The sequence below is a fragment of the Lichenostomus cassidix genome, chromosome 3 (assembly GCF_008360975.1).
Source record: "Lichenostomus cassidix isolate B80296 chromosome 3, HeHo_3.0, whole genome shotgun sequence".
NCBI classification, from domain to species: Eukaryota; Metazoa; Chordata; class Aves; order Passeriformes; family Meliphagidae; genus Lichenostomus; species Lichenostomus cassidix.
Window position 1 is genome coordinate 75,201,183 of NC_139483.1, and position 14,915 is coordinate 75,216,097.

The 14,915-nt window shown below is 36.6% G+C and overlaps 1 long non-coding RNA gene across 1 annotated transcript; it reads right to left on the reverse strand.

Annotated features, from left to right (window-relative positions):
• Positions 1–2,453: 2,453 nt before the first annotated feature.
• On the reverse strand, positions 2,454–7,272 carry LOC146440010 (uncharacterized). The gene is made up of 3 exons (XR_014851335.1): positions 7,035–7,272; positions 6,077–6,740; positions 2,454–2,694 (listed from the first exon to the last, which is right to left on the reverse strand). It is a non-coding gene; the product is annotated as an uncharacterized LOC146440010 (long non-coding RNA).
• Between the last annotated feature and the right edge of the window lie 7,643 nt (positions 7,273–14,915).

The window sequence follows — 14,915 nt, forward strand, 5'->3', positions numbered from 1 at the left end:
AATGAGCCATCAAGAGCCCACTGCATGACTCATGGAACTACCTCATCCATTAGAATTATCTCATCCTATTGTGAGATGCTCCACCCAGGGGGGAGGAGCCAAACATTCCCACCTGGATATAACCTGAGCTTTGAACTGCAGGGAGCCCCTGTCTACTGGATTCCCAGAGGACAAGAGCTATCACTGGACCTTCAGCTGGAGACCAGACCTTCACAGGATCACCACTTCAACTGAACTATGTCATTTGGGCTGCTACCACCACCCTGACTGACAGGCTGTCAGGTTGTATTTGACTCTGTCAGTGTTTTTTCTTGTATTATTGCATTTATTTTTAATTTTTCTATTAAATTATAATTCTGACTTGCAATCTCCCACTGATTTATTTTCAAACTAGTACACCAGCACAGCAGCCTCAGTGATGGTGTGACTTTGTTCAAGCCACAGTAGTCCACTGTCAGTCTCCATTCTCCACTGGACTTATGCACTGGACATATAGGACTATTAAAGGGTGAAGGAGTACTCTTGATCACGCCCTGGCTCTCCAGTTCATTAATGATCTCATGGATGGGTGTTGTGGAGACCTGCTTGGTGCATTATTGTTGACGATGTACTTGTTGTGGTAGCGATTGGTACCTCTTATTCTTTTACCCTCAGGAGTCCCACAGCAGAAGGGTCCTCTGAGACAACAAGCAAGGTATTCAGCTGTTTAACTTTTTCTGTCTCCACAGCAGCTGTCCCAAAAGCCCAACAATGCCATTTTGTGTCCTTGAAATACCCTCTCCTGAGGTAATCCACACCTGGGATGCATGGGGCCTCTAGGCCTGTCACAATGGGATGGTTTTGCCATTCTTTCCTGGTCAGGCTTACTTCAGCTTCCAGGACAGTCAGTGTTTGGGATCCCCCTTTTACCAGCTGCTTCCTTCCAGTTGATTAAGTGCGGCAGAGGGAGCAGTGGGGTGGTGCTGGTCCTGAGCTGGAGGGAGGGTTTGGATAATGTGGTTTCAAGCAGAGGGAGTGGTCAGGTGTCATGGCTGTGGTCAGATTCGGCTCTGTGGTGAATCACTCTCTTTTGTACACTTTTGTTATTGGTATTGTTGCTGTTACTACTGCTCATTTTCTTATGTAGCAATGATAGCAGACAAAAGACCTTACATTTTTTTAAAAATAAATTCACAGAGGACATCTGCCTAGTAGCGTTTTTAAAGTATGACAGCTGAATTTTTTGCATGCTATTCTGTGGGGCTGAAACAACACCTTTCACCGATGGACTTAAAATCTCCTTACAAATACCACCAAATTAATTTAGTTAAGGTTCACAATATGTTCTGTGTGTTTGTTGGAGGGGAGAGAGCAAAGGAATCTGTTGAGTGGAGGCTAAAGGAGTAATGAAAGCAGAGATGTGTGGAGAATGAGAGGGGCTGATAGATACAGAGGTGTTTGAATGCCTAGTCAAAGAGAAATATTCCTTTTCTGACCTCTTTTCCTCTCCAACACCACTTCACCTTTGGGATGAAGAAGAAAGATGAGGTAGAGAAAAAAAGTACTGTTACTATTATACACATCAGATAATAGTTTAAAGAGAGTATCCTCTCAAATTTACTGCCTGGGTAAGAGTATTAAATTATTAGGACTAAGAGCACAGCCTTTCTATTCCACCATTATATGCTTGGCAGCAAAAACATCAGGCCAAAAGCTGGTGAATGTTCAAGATGAAGAAGAATAGAGAGGGAAGAGACGAACGAGGCACAGATGGGGAAGGGGTATGCAGCTGCCTGGCCCAGCAGTAGGGGAGAACAGAAGATAACACTTTGCAAAAAGTCTGACACAAATTTGTTTTGTCAGGTGTGCCTCTGTAGCATGAATCAAAGGAGATCAAGTGCTTAATCTTTCTTTTTCTTTATGCAGTAAGCCTCTCTCCCTTTTTGGACACTATTGTCTAGGGGTACTCCAAAGGTGAGACCTTTTCAGTGGAGCTCCACAGAACCCAGGATCCTACTTCACAGAAACTGCTGTATTAATCCAGCATGTGCTGCTGGCTTGAGTGCATAAACATTAGTCTTGCTAGAAACCTTTATTTTGAAGGAAGAAAAAAGGAAAAGAACAACAAATTAATCAAACCTCAGTGATTTTATTCCAGCTGCTGAGCTCCTAGTAAAACTCTCAACACATGTGTTCACATTTTCCCATTTATTTCCCATTTATTTCAGTATTTACAGTGAAGAGGGGACATAACCTGAGTGAATATGGATGAAACTCCTTTTTTTCTAATGAGTTACATATGTTTACATGAATGCTTGAACTGCCCTATGCCATGATGTGATTAGGTTGATGGAAGTAAAGAAGTGTATAGATATCTCTCTTGCCAGTAGCAAGGGGATTTCTCTCTTCACAGTACTGTTTAATACCATGAAATATTAAAAGGAAGGGAAATACAAAGCACACATGCTCGAACCTGTACCCAGTGCTGCTTTTTATTAGTAACCACATCACTGACTTAAATTACTGTAAGGCTCCTCATGCTAATGACAGAAGCAATACAGACGCACACTGACATGAATTGGTCCCAAGGTGTTTCCTGAACTTAGTGAACTTGTCCAAAGGAAGGGCAGCAAAAGGTATTCAACCTATATTCCCAGCTCATCTGTTTTCAGCTGATGTCTGAGAGACTTGGGAAGATTTTCCTCTGTTCTGTCTCTAAAGACAAAGAATAAAGAGAATAGAAAAAAATCTTTTACTCAGCATTTAGCAGCAGTTCCTAGAGTAGCAAATGGTAAGATATATTCTCCTTTGAACAGATTTCCAATAAATCTGGAAAGGCACAGGGGGTAGAAGAGATCAATGAACCATACTGAGTTACAGAATGACCTTACAGCCCACAGGAAGAAGATCTCATTGGTGTTTATTTTTAGATGACAACTGTGTTGGACTGACTTTTCTTTCTTGGCAAATGCACTAAGAACAGAAGTGGTATAAATAAAACCTATGGCGATTTTGAATATAGCAGAAAGGAATCCAATGAGGTCTCCAGCCTCCTGTTAACATATACATCGAATCCCAGTTAACATCATTGCAAATTTTAACCATTTGCAGTGGTTAAGAATCAATCTTATGCCAACTAAACAGAACTACTGACTATTTTGCATTAGGTTAGTAGCAAAACTTGCCTCATGAACAAGGTAATGTCTCAAGGTTTATGGACAAATTTGGAGAGAGCTGCAAAAATAAAACATCAGGTGCAGCAGCAGTTGGCAGTGACACAGGTTTTAACCGAGTCTTTAGAAAGACAATGGAAAACAGAGTTCATTTCAGAATAAATTGTAAAATAAATGGAAAGGAATGAAAGAACAGGTAGAGAGTAAACTCTTCATCCACATTTTAACGGTATTTGTTTTCCTATTTATTTTGGGAATTTATTTTTGAGGAACAATTAAGAATGACAATGTTTACTCTCTTGGAGCACAGACTGTGTTTTGTCTATGTGTGCACAGTGAAAAGTCCACCTTAATTTTGACTAAACAAGGAGCAACATCTTGACAGTATACTTTCTATGATGTCTGTTTTTATTAATTTCTTTTTTTAAAACCTCAGCTCTAGGAGTTTCTTTTGTGTTGTTATTATTACTTGGAATCTTAGTTTTCGTTCAGTAGTAATGAAGTACCAAGTGCTTATGCTTGCAGATTTCACATTGAAAATGTGTCCTGATCTTACCTCTTTATTTCAGAGAAAAATAGATAACAAAAAATATATCTTACACTCTTATTTATTCTTTATTAATATTGTTTTTAATTTAGCTATATATATATATATTATGTTTTTACTGTTATTTAGATAGATCATGATGTGTGCCTATTTCTCTGCCAGGGATTATTAATGCTTTCAGTAGCAGTATTGTATTTTTCCCTGTTTAGCATATTCTGCTATAACAGGCACCATAAAATCAGAGTGTCTTGGCTGTGTTTTGAGTGTTGTGACAGAGATGAAGGAAGGAGGGGTAGCTGCCTACATGAATACAGATATCTGAGCACAGACTAAGCACAGACATGAGCACTGCCCTCCTTAAGGAGAGCAAGGAGGGCTCAGGCACTGCAGGAACAGCTGCTGTCAACATGGCTGCTGACCTGTAATGCTGCTTCTTGAGAGGGACAAATACTGCAGCTCTCTGCATTTTCACTATGGTGTATTTGAATTTAGGCACTGCTTTTCGAAGACTAACATATTTGACACGCAATGCATTTCCAAAACTTTGTTGGTTTAAGTGAGCATCCACAGAAGCTTTGGGGGAATTACCTTGCAGATTTTTTTCATGTTGCCCATTTTGGTGATTTATCCAACAGGACAAGATTTACCTATGGAAAGAGATAAGGAGAACTTGCTCCTCTCATAATGAAAATTAGTCTGAGAAACAGAAGAGGAGAGGAACAGTCCTTAAAGTGCTAAATAGTTTTTTAAACCTTTGAGAAAAGGTTATAGGAAGTAAGAGTGGAAAATCATGTATTTTTCTCTCTAGATATATATTTTTGCTAAAATACTAATAACATATGAGAGTCATTCTGTGAAGACATAAAATTATGATCCAATTAAAACCAGATGACAGGAAAAAAGAGTCATTTTGAGTCTAGACTTAAGATTAATGACTCAAATTCATATAAACTCAAAATCAAAAATACTGACATAGGGTGTTTTTCAACTAATTCAAGAGTAAACAGTCTATTTGTGCTTGAAAGGAGAGTTCAATGTGTTATATTTTGCATAATTTTTTTCTGCTTTTTATTAAAACACAGAATGAGAAATAAATGACAAAATCTCCTAAAGAAAAAGGGTGTGAAAAAATTGAGCATGTGTTCTCTGTAAAGACAATACAAAATCTCATTTTAAATTGTTACATAATTTAATTATAAAGCAAAAAAGACAAAATATTCTGTTTATGGCTCTTGGTACAAGCTGAATGAGATTTAGAATTCATTTGTTTTATAAGATAATCCATACCCTTATAAGAAGCTATCATGCTCTGCTAAGTTCTGTAGGATCTTAATGCACATTTATGCAAAAATTCAAATGCTATATGCCCTGCTCTGTTCAATGGAACTTTTCAGAAACTTTCATTTTGCAAAACTGTTCAGATAGAACAGAGGAAGTGCCACTACAAGCTGGAGACCTCTATTCAAAAGTTTCATGGACAGGACCAGGAAAGACACATCAGGCTGTGTGTAAGTGTTACATAAGATGAAATAACCTTTGTGCTTTTTTCCTGAAGCCAACAGACATAATACAGTTTGTGTCCATACAAATAAACTCCCCTCCAGCCAAAACATGTTGATGATGTCCAACTGGCCTATTTGGAACAGCTTCCAACACATTGCCCTGTAAAGCATCACCAGGCATGCTAGCTATCAGGGTAATTTAGTAGTTTTGCTAGTTCTCCTGGACTAAACATATCAGAAACCAGGCTAACAGGTTAGCAGTATGAATGATTGCATATCAGTATCCTACACTTCTAAATTTTCTGAAGATGTAACTGTAAATATTAGAAAATTAATACAAATTATTTAGCAGGTAGAAGCACAACCACAGGGATCCACAATATTCAGGTGATGATTTTAATACCTTATGTCGACTAGCACTTATAAAAAATTCCACTAAGTGAAAGCACAGCAAATATAACTTCAAGTCAGCAATACAGCAACCAAACCCAGCCAATGGCTACAGGCAATTATAACAGCACGATGAGAGATAATCAGAAGTTAAACAGAGCAGTGAATCTATGTATATATGTATATTTATGTCTAGCATCTATCTATAGCTAGCTAGCTAGCTATCTTCTCCACAATCCTGAGAGATAACTAATGAAATTATGTCAAAGGCAGTGGACATTTCTGGTAAACTCCCTAGCACACAGTCATTAGCAGCATAATGTTATTGTTATGAAGCACTCTTCTGCCCAGATCTCTAAGTCCTCACATCTTATAAAGGTCTACAAGATGCCTGCCATTGGCACATAGGAATCACACTCAGAGCATGGGGAGATCCAAGCTTATCCTGGCCAGTAATTTTAAGCTTATTTGGAGAAAATACTCACCTTTCTCAGCCCCTGCCACCCGCAATGCTGAATCTGTCCTGCTGAACCCACACTGATGAATTTCTGAGTTTCTTTTAGCTCCTTATTATGCTGTGACCCACTGGCCATGTACATTCTCAGCTGTCCAGATTGTCCTTCTGTTTTGCTGAATCCATTCCAGTCCAAATACAAGAGAGTGGGGAGCCAGATCTTTGAAACAGGCTGAGAGACAGCTCCTCTTTTCTTTTGTTTACAGCTGTCTCAACCACAAAGTTATTGCATTATTTTTGCTATGTTCTATTCATTATGCTGGCTCAGCAGCTTGTTAGTTCAGCAATTCGGTTATAGTCTACAGATATTTTAAGGCCCACCAGTTATGCTTACTCAGCTAACTGTGCTAGCTCTGTCCTATCTCAAGCAATGTCAGATGCAGTTTTGCAGGGTTTAGCAAGAATTGTGCCTTTCAATGCTTCCACCCCATGTACACAGAGACATAAGTGATATATTGTGTCCCATCCTTGCTCAGCAGTTGCCTCCCCAGGAAAAACCAAGATGTGCTAAACTTCACTGGCCTGTATTTTTGTAGTGGTTGCAAGTCCCTTCCTCTGTCCAAGAAATCAGTATCCCCTTTGGCATTTTGGATTTCCTCTTGCAGCTACACAGGCTTGTCATTTTGGTTTCAGGTCTGTCCACATGTAGGCAAGAAAACAATTCCTAATCAGCATCTTTCAGGGTCTGCAGAACTTGTCAGCAAACATATTTCAGGTGGCATTGCAAGAAAGTCAGTATGATCTTTTCCCTTTCCCCACAGGAGGGTAGCCTTTGCTGCTATGAGGCACATGATGTCTACTTGATAACATTATTTCAAAGCCACATGCAAGGACCTTTGCCACTTCTGAGGTATGTGAGAATGATTGATTTCTGCACTGAGAAATCTTCCTAACTCCAAGTGAAGACAGTGGGAAGGTACGTTACTTACCAGAGATCACAGTGTTGCCCAGGGCTCCATGCAATGACCAAATATGTTGCCGTATGGCCAGTGCCCAGGAAATCCTTCCCTATCCTGAAGGATTTATTTACTGTTTGATCAAAGGCCGGAGTAGGGCAAAGAGCAGATGGTGGCTTCAGTGGCTGCAGAGTGACAGCACCAGGATTAGCCCCAGTGTGAACCAGCAGAGTGACAAGCCAAGAGAAGGAGGATTTGGTTGACAAAAAGCATTTCCACAGGTGACCTGCTGTAAAAATAACATATGGTTAAGGAGATTGCAGGGTGCTGTATGGATTTAACATGGTCTGTGCTCCTTGGCACCAAATGTAGAAAAGAAGAATTACTGAAAAAGCAGCACTGAGAGAAAGAATATTCTATATGTGTTTCCAAAGGAACCAAAAAATAAAATAAAAACAAGAAATGTAAATAACTGAAGAGATCTCCTAGCCCTGGGAAGGAGATCATTCACCACATGATTTAAACTCTATACAAGTGCCTGAGAAACTTAAAATATTGAAAATTTCTTTAAATATTAATAAATAAGGTATCATATTTATTCTACACTAGAGGAATGACGTGACACCTGATATGGTTAAAATGTCCCCCCCGCCCCCACTAATATTTGAATACCAGATGTAAATTTTTTGTGCACCTTAAGCCACTTCTCAGGTCTGCATGTGCAGATGGAAGTCATAATTTTGTGTTTTAATTAAATATAGAATGTTCACCCACTCTTTGCACGTTAAATGTTAATGACAAGAGCATGACACAAGTGTATATTTATTTTTTTAATAAATGCAGTTCATGAATTTGAAGTCTGTGTTGACATCATAGATTATTTTCCTCCCAAGTTTTATTAGTGTTTTTCCAACCTGTTTCATATTTCTCTAAAAGGAGGCCACTGCCACTCCCAAGCACACTTTCTGCTGGTGGTTACAATCAAGTGTATAGCTGACAGAAGACTGAAGTAAGCAAAGAGAAGAATATTTGCCCTGCAAAACTTAAATGTTGCTGATGTTAATTAAATCAAAATGAAAGTCCTGGAAATCCTTATGCTGTAGAGAAGTTTCTGCTAAGATGGGTTTGCTTTTGGTCTGTTTTTTTTCTTACATACCGACTCCGTGATGTACAGTCTTCTTTGCACATTTAAGTCAGTTGGTTGCGTAATGTCACTTAGCAAGATTCTAAACCAGAATTATGAAGCCTCCATAATGACATTTAGAGCTTAGGTATTCCTCTAATTTATCCATTTACCATCAATAAAAGATTTTCCAGGTAGAGAAGTAATTTAAGCTCAATATCTTTAAAATATTTTTATCTTAATGTAAGAGTATTTTAAACCACTTCTTTTTCTGGGAAAACAGTGAATTGAGCAGTATTCAAATGTTTAAGGAATTTCTCATATTGCCCTACAGTTGGTTTAAAAATGAAAAAGCCCAACCACCATATATTTTGAATAAGCCATAGTATTAAAAAAAGAATTCAGTTTTGAAAAGAGTAACAATCAGAAAATAGAAAAAAAGCAAGGCAAATCTATGGTTATCTGGTGAGTTTGTTTTGTCTTTATGAGGACAGAGGCTTAAAGCATAACTGTTGTTTCAAAAGGAAAACATAAGTGGAGAGTAAGACATCAGGGTGAAGAATGCTTGAGGAAATAAGAAAGAGACAGGAGGGGAAGATGGGGGTCTGTGGAGGAGAGAGGGGTGTAGATGAGGGATCAGAAGTATGAATACATTTTCTGAGCAACAGAGGCAAATGCAGGCTACAGACTGAATTGTGGAAAAGTGGAAGTGAGAAAATAAGCAGTCTCAATATTAGTATTAATAGAAACCACAGACCACAACTCTACTGGAAACAATTACTATTATTGAGAAAAATAACAAATATTCTATTCCTGTCTATCTTCTCACAAGGATGTCATTTGGTGTAAGACACAGCTTTACTCTGTGGGTATATACATACACTTTGGGAGTTTTAAATGTCCAAATCAGTCTGAGTAGAGTTGTGAGCTAATCAGCAGTTGTTAGCAACAGTTAGGACAAAATTTGTCTGTGGGCTGACTTCATTGTCTTACCTAGCATTGTGCCAGGGCTAATACGTGGTCCCTGATGCACAATGACCTAGATAAAATTTGAAAGGACAGCCTTAAAATGAAGGGCTCTCTCTTTTTTTTTTTTTTTTTTCCTTCCTGGCGTGAATTTTCATGCTACTTTTATAGTAATGTTGTTATTGCGTTTTAATTTAAATGCATTAAGCATTCAATCTAAACTTTTCTCACTTCTGTTCCTTGTCCCATTCTGGTGCATTATTTTCTCAATAAGCATTTATTTTTCTTTTCAAGTGTTTTGAAAAGCAAAAGACTTGCAAGAAAATTAATGCAAAGCTACACTCTTTTACTAATTCTTAACCTGTACCTCTTGCCCCAAAATACCTACAGTATAAGAGTTATTATTTTATGAAACAGCACATTGCTCTGATTATAGCCTAGTTAATTACTAACACCTACAAATAAAATGCATTAAGGCTGCCATCTTCAAGGTGCTATACAGAAAAGCATTAAGAACTGTGTGGGTTATCTTAGTGGACTTATAAATTTTGAAAGTTCAACCACTGATGTTGAATATTCTGCTGAAAATTTTAGTATTCACGAAGAAAATAATTGGTGCTACTAGTTCCATTCTTTTTTTTAAAAAAAAAGTCCTCATTAAATGAAAAGTCATTTTCCAATAAATTTCCTTATTTTTAATGAAGCGCAAAATATTTCTCCTCTACTTTCTGCTTGTACAGCTGAAGCAAAGAATTAAGTGACTCTCTCTGGCTTAATGTGCTGCTGTCATGTAATATTCTTCCTGGGACACCGAGCAAAGTACTGCAGCAGATGTCTGCACGAGTCCTGCACAGTCACTTCCAAAATTTCCATAGTGCCAAGAGGAAGAAAATAAGAAGAGAAGTAATGAAATATAAAATGTTTAAAATTTAAAATTTGCTTCAGGTTTTGACTCTGTTGATGTCTTAATATCTTAAAGTGCAAGTACAAAATCTATATGGATAAGTGTGACAAGCTGCAACTAGCTGGAAAATTGTACATTACTCTTAGTTTAGTTTTGTGCTTTATAGCTTTCTGAGGGAAACCTGCTGTATTGTAAAGAGAGAGATCATATGAAAAAATGTTTTAAAATTTACTAGATCACATAAGCCCAGAGACATGCACAGCAAAAGGCTTTGTGTTGTCATTTTGTGCTCAGGCTGTATCTGTGACCACCACTGAATTGTGAGTATCTCTTATCAGTACTGCTTCATACTATGTTTTCTAGGAATATGCAGAGTGCATTATGTCTATTGAGTTTTTTTTCTTTACTCGTAATCTTTAGTTGAAATCTTTTATATTATCAGTATTCATTATAAAGTCACTTCAGGAACGATTTCTTCCCCCCTCCCCTATAAATACCTATTAATAGAGTAGTTAGTGTATTTGTAGATGATAAAAAAAATTGAAGCATAGATTCCTTGTAGGGAATTCTGAAGGGAGAACCTTATTGCATGAATGTGAATGAACAGGAAAAAAGATCTTAATTTCCAAAGAGAACGAATAATTTCCAGATTTTCCTATGCAAAGAAAAGTCACCATTTTAATGCTAAATCATAAAAACACAATGGTGAAAAATAATTCTAGAGAAATCATCTTTCATGCAAAAGCATTGCCTGTCAGAATTTGTAAAACTGGATGCATATTCCTAAAAATAAGCAGTCTTCCAATTACAAATCCTGTAGAATTTAACCTGTGAAATAAAACCAAACCTAAACCAGGCTACCAAATCAGTCAGGCAAGTGACAAAAAGGGCACAAATTGTTCACGTTGTCACTGAGCATTAAGTGTAGCCAGACTTGGACTTTACTGAGCAAAAACGTATTGTGGGGGAAGGTCAGAGGGGAGTGTCTGTGTGCGTGTGATCAAAATATTTGATGTAATCTGTTTTCCAGGCTAAGACACAAGATGAAGCATCTCTTCATTGTTTTAAAGGTTATTACTTTAAAATGCATCTTAGCCAACTAAGTAGAGGTCAGCAAACTTTTCAAAGTGCAGGTTTCAAGTGAAACTTACTGTCTAAAACTCATTGAGGTAAAATATTTTCTTTTCACCAAGTATAATTTGTGGCAGTGAAATTCACTGCAGATATGAGGTATTAACTTAGAACAGCTCACCCAGTCTAAAAGCTATGCCAGTAAATGAGATAGTAAAGGGATAACACCTGAAGTTTGTGTAGGTCTTGCCACTCATTATGATAGGAGCTAGACTGGTTAGACCTGGGTCACAGGTCAATTCAGCATGTGCTATATTACGATAATCAGAGAGAAGAGAAAAAATATGTTTTGCAGATTTCCAAAGTACAGACTAATAGGATTTTGCAATATGCCACAGACAGGACCAGAGGAGAATGCCAGGTCAAGATATTGTATTAAGCGTTACCTGGGATGGAGCAATTGGAAATAGAGCCATGTCTCCTGAACCAGAAGGTACTCAAACCTAGTCAGCTCAGCCTGCATCTCCTGTGATTAATACAAATAGATTAAAATAGCAAGAATGATCCTCAGAGACTTGGGCACTGTTATTTAAATGTATTTTAAAGTAATTGAAAAAAAAGGAAATATTTATGTACCTTTATGTCCCAAGTTCTATGATGTCTGTTTATCAACTTTGCCTTAATATATACTGTTACCTCTTGTGCAATCTTTCTGAGTGTGTTGATAGCATCATTATGTTTTTCTTTTCCTTAAAATGCTTTTTTGCAATCTTCAAAGGCATGAGGTAGAATAGAATAGTTCAAAGTCTGTAAATATTTTCAACCTGATAGATACCTGCATCATCTGAAAGAGGGAAATGGTCTGAATTCTACTTTAAACATACATTTTATCTTTAAATAAGCTATGAAAGCTTGATCTGTTAGATGTTTAATTTTTAATTTCTTTGCTATGTGATTAATGTTAACCCCAAATCTTCCATTTCCTTCTTTATTGCTGTAACTTCCAAAAAAACACAGCTTCTCTATATTTTATAAGAACCAAAATGTCCTGTTTGTTTGTTGGTTTTTTTTTATTTCAGTATATGGTATTCTATTAGAAAGAGCTGTGATTTTATTGGGCTGTCCTTTAGAAAGTCACTATACTGAGATTTTTTTTTCATTTATTCTGACTGCCTAATCAGATATTAAGAATTGTAAGGACTTAAGATCTTCACACAAAATATGGAACAGAACCGTCCACACATCTTCTATTGATTAAACAGATTCTAGTAGTTCTAATGTGGAGATGTACAGATGAGTGACGAGGATGAGTTTTATTTATATAGTCATACTATGCGTTATAGCATCTAGTCTTGATTTAGTATAAATATGAAAAAACACTTTACAAAGGCTGTCAGGATCCCTGAGAGATACAGCAGCAGAGAGAGGAAGTGACTTGCTTAAAAATATTCAACACTGTCATGTGTGGAGAAGCAACTCAAGAGAGTTTGGTGCTTAAACTCAGGAGACTCTCCTGGAATTACTTAGTGTTATATACTCAGATGTATATTTGCAGTTATATCCTATTTTAGATACAGTTCTTGATTTGTGTGCATAATCCCTTTTATTTTTTTCCCAAGAGCACTGAACATTGAACAATCTTCCTGACTGGAGTGGCTGCCAAAGCATCAGATTTTGCAGTAACTGCAACAGATTGAAAGTGGTAATAGTGAAAACTGGAAACTGTAAAGTAAAAGAGGGAATAACTCACATAGGGGATATATGAATGTCACATTCTTTTCATAGCTTATCAAACAGCTGCTATTCAAAACTGCACATATTGATTATTTGAAGCAGTATCCATATCAGCCCATTATCAGCTTTTGGACTTGAGTATATATAGCATTTGTTCAACATTTTCAACCAATGAACAAATTTGTTAAAATGGCAATGTTTGTATGTGATTTACAAACCATGAAAGTTAAAATAGTGAAAAATCATTCATAGTAATAGAAATTCATTCTGTTATAAAACTTTTTGGCATTTCTTATATTGAGAAGTACTGATGAAAAATTGAATTGTCTTTTTTCCTATTTTGCCTTTCTTCCCCCTGCCTTCAGAGCAGTTAAAAATGCATAAGTCATAGAATCCATATTGGTGCCTGAAATTTGAATAAATAAAAGGCACAAGAGAAGGAAATGAACAGGGTGTGTTTATTATGATGCTGAGCATGTGAAACAACATTTATTAGTCTTTCTGTGAAGGATGCTTATTCACAAAGTGGTTAATGTTTGTTTTTTAAAGCTAATTCACCTATTTATTCAGAATAGTAAATGATTTAGGGAGTTAAATTTATGTCTCTTGGTACCATGTATTAAAGGGTTCCTGGAAGTCTATTACTAAAAGGATTATGCAAAATCACATCAGAAAACAACGTAAACCTCAAGTTATAGCAGTTTTCCAACACTGCCATATTTTACAGATCTGTAGGCAGCAAAATATTGCAATCAGGTTTTTGAAGAGTTAACAGAATTAAAATTTATCTACTGAATACATATATCCAGTTGTCAAAAAAAGTTACAGTTGGACATAAGCTTTTATGTCTCAGCATTGAGAAAATATTGCTTTTCAAGAAAATTTAAAGAAACATACATAAAAATACTCTGAAGATAAGAAATAAAAACAAAATCATAGTGGATCTTGAAATTAATAATAATATGGAAAATTTAAAATACATCAGCATAAAATTTAGGAGCAGATTATTTTATAACAATAATACATGGCCTCGCTATATGAATATTCTGAACTTTTAAAACAAAATAGCTAGGTTGGCAAGTTGCATTTCTCATTTTTGGGGAAAAAAATTACCATATCAATTTTTCTCTAAATAATAAATACAATTACTTTTGTATAAATTTGTAGGTAAACTCAAAAATTTTTAACTGGCCAAGCTAGTGTAGCAGCTCACAAAAGTTTTAGGAGCCCTTCACTGTCTTCCTGACCAGCTTGTATGGAAGCATACAAATTAAAGCTGGCAATAAGACCAAGTGGTCATCTGATCTGACCCAAATCAGAATTAAATACAATTACATCATTCCTGGAAGTTCTGCTTAACTATCTTCCCAACAATTTTCATTAATGGAAAGCTATACATGCCATGCATTATTTGTCCCCTTAACACTGAACCTATATTTTCCATGTTGCAACCCAAAAGAAGAAAAATTTCTTCCCAGGCAGGATGGTCAGGCATTAGAAGAGGCTGCCCAGGGAAATGATTGAGTCACTACGCCTTAGAAGTGTTTAAAAGACTGTAGATGTGGCACTTAGGGACAAAATTTAGTGGTGGACTTGGCAACGTAACAGTTGGACTCTATGATCTTAAAGGTCTTTTCCAACCCAAATGATTCTGTGATTCAAACCTTTTTCTCAACTTACCCACATTGGACATGGTGAGCAGTGTACTCCTTTTCTGCATCTTTACTGGAGGTATTTGAAGACTATCACAAAAAACTCCTTTACCTTCTCTTTCCTAAACTGCTCCATGTCTTCCATTTATTTTTTTGTTTATTTTTCCCTTAGGTCAAATCTTCTGTCCTACTAATTAGCCAAAAGTAACTGCACCTTTTGTTTCTTGGTGCAACTTCCCAGTATTAAGTAGAAAAATCAAGTTTTTCCATGCTCCTTCCAGATATAATTGTTATTTCTTTACTAAGCTGGAAAGTCAGGGTTTATTTTCTTTTTTTTTTCTTTTTTTTTTTTTAATTGTTTGATATGGTTGACTCATGCATGGTTGTGATCTCTACATGATATCTTTTACCCCATTTTTTCCCAAATTGCTAAGCAGATAAATCAAAGTTGGGCAGATTTCCTG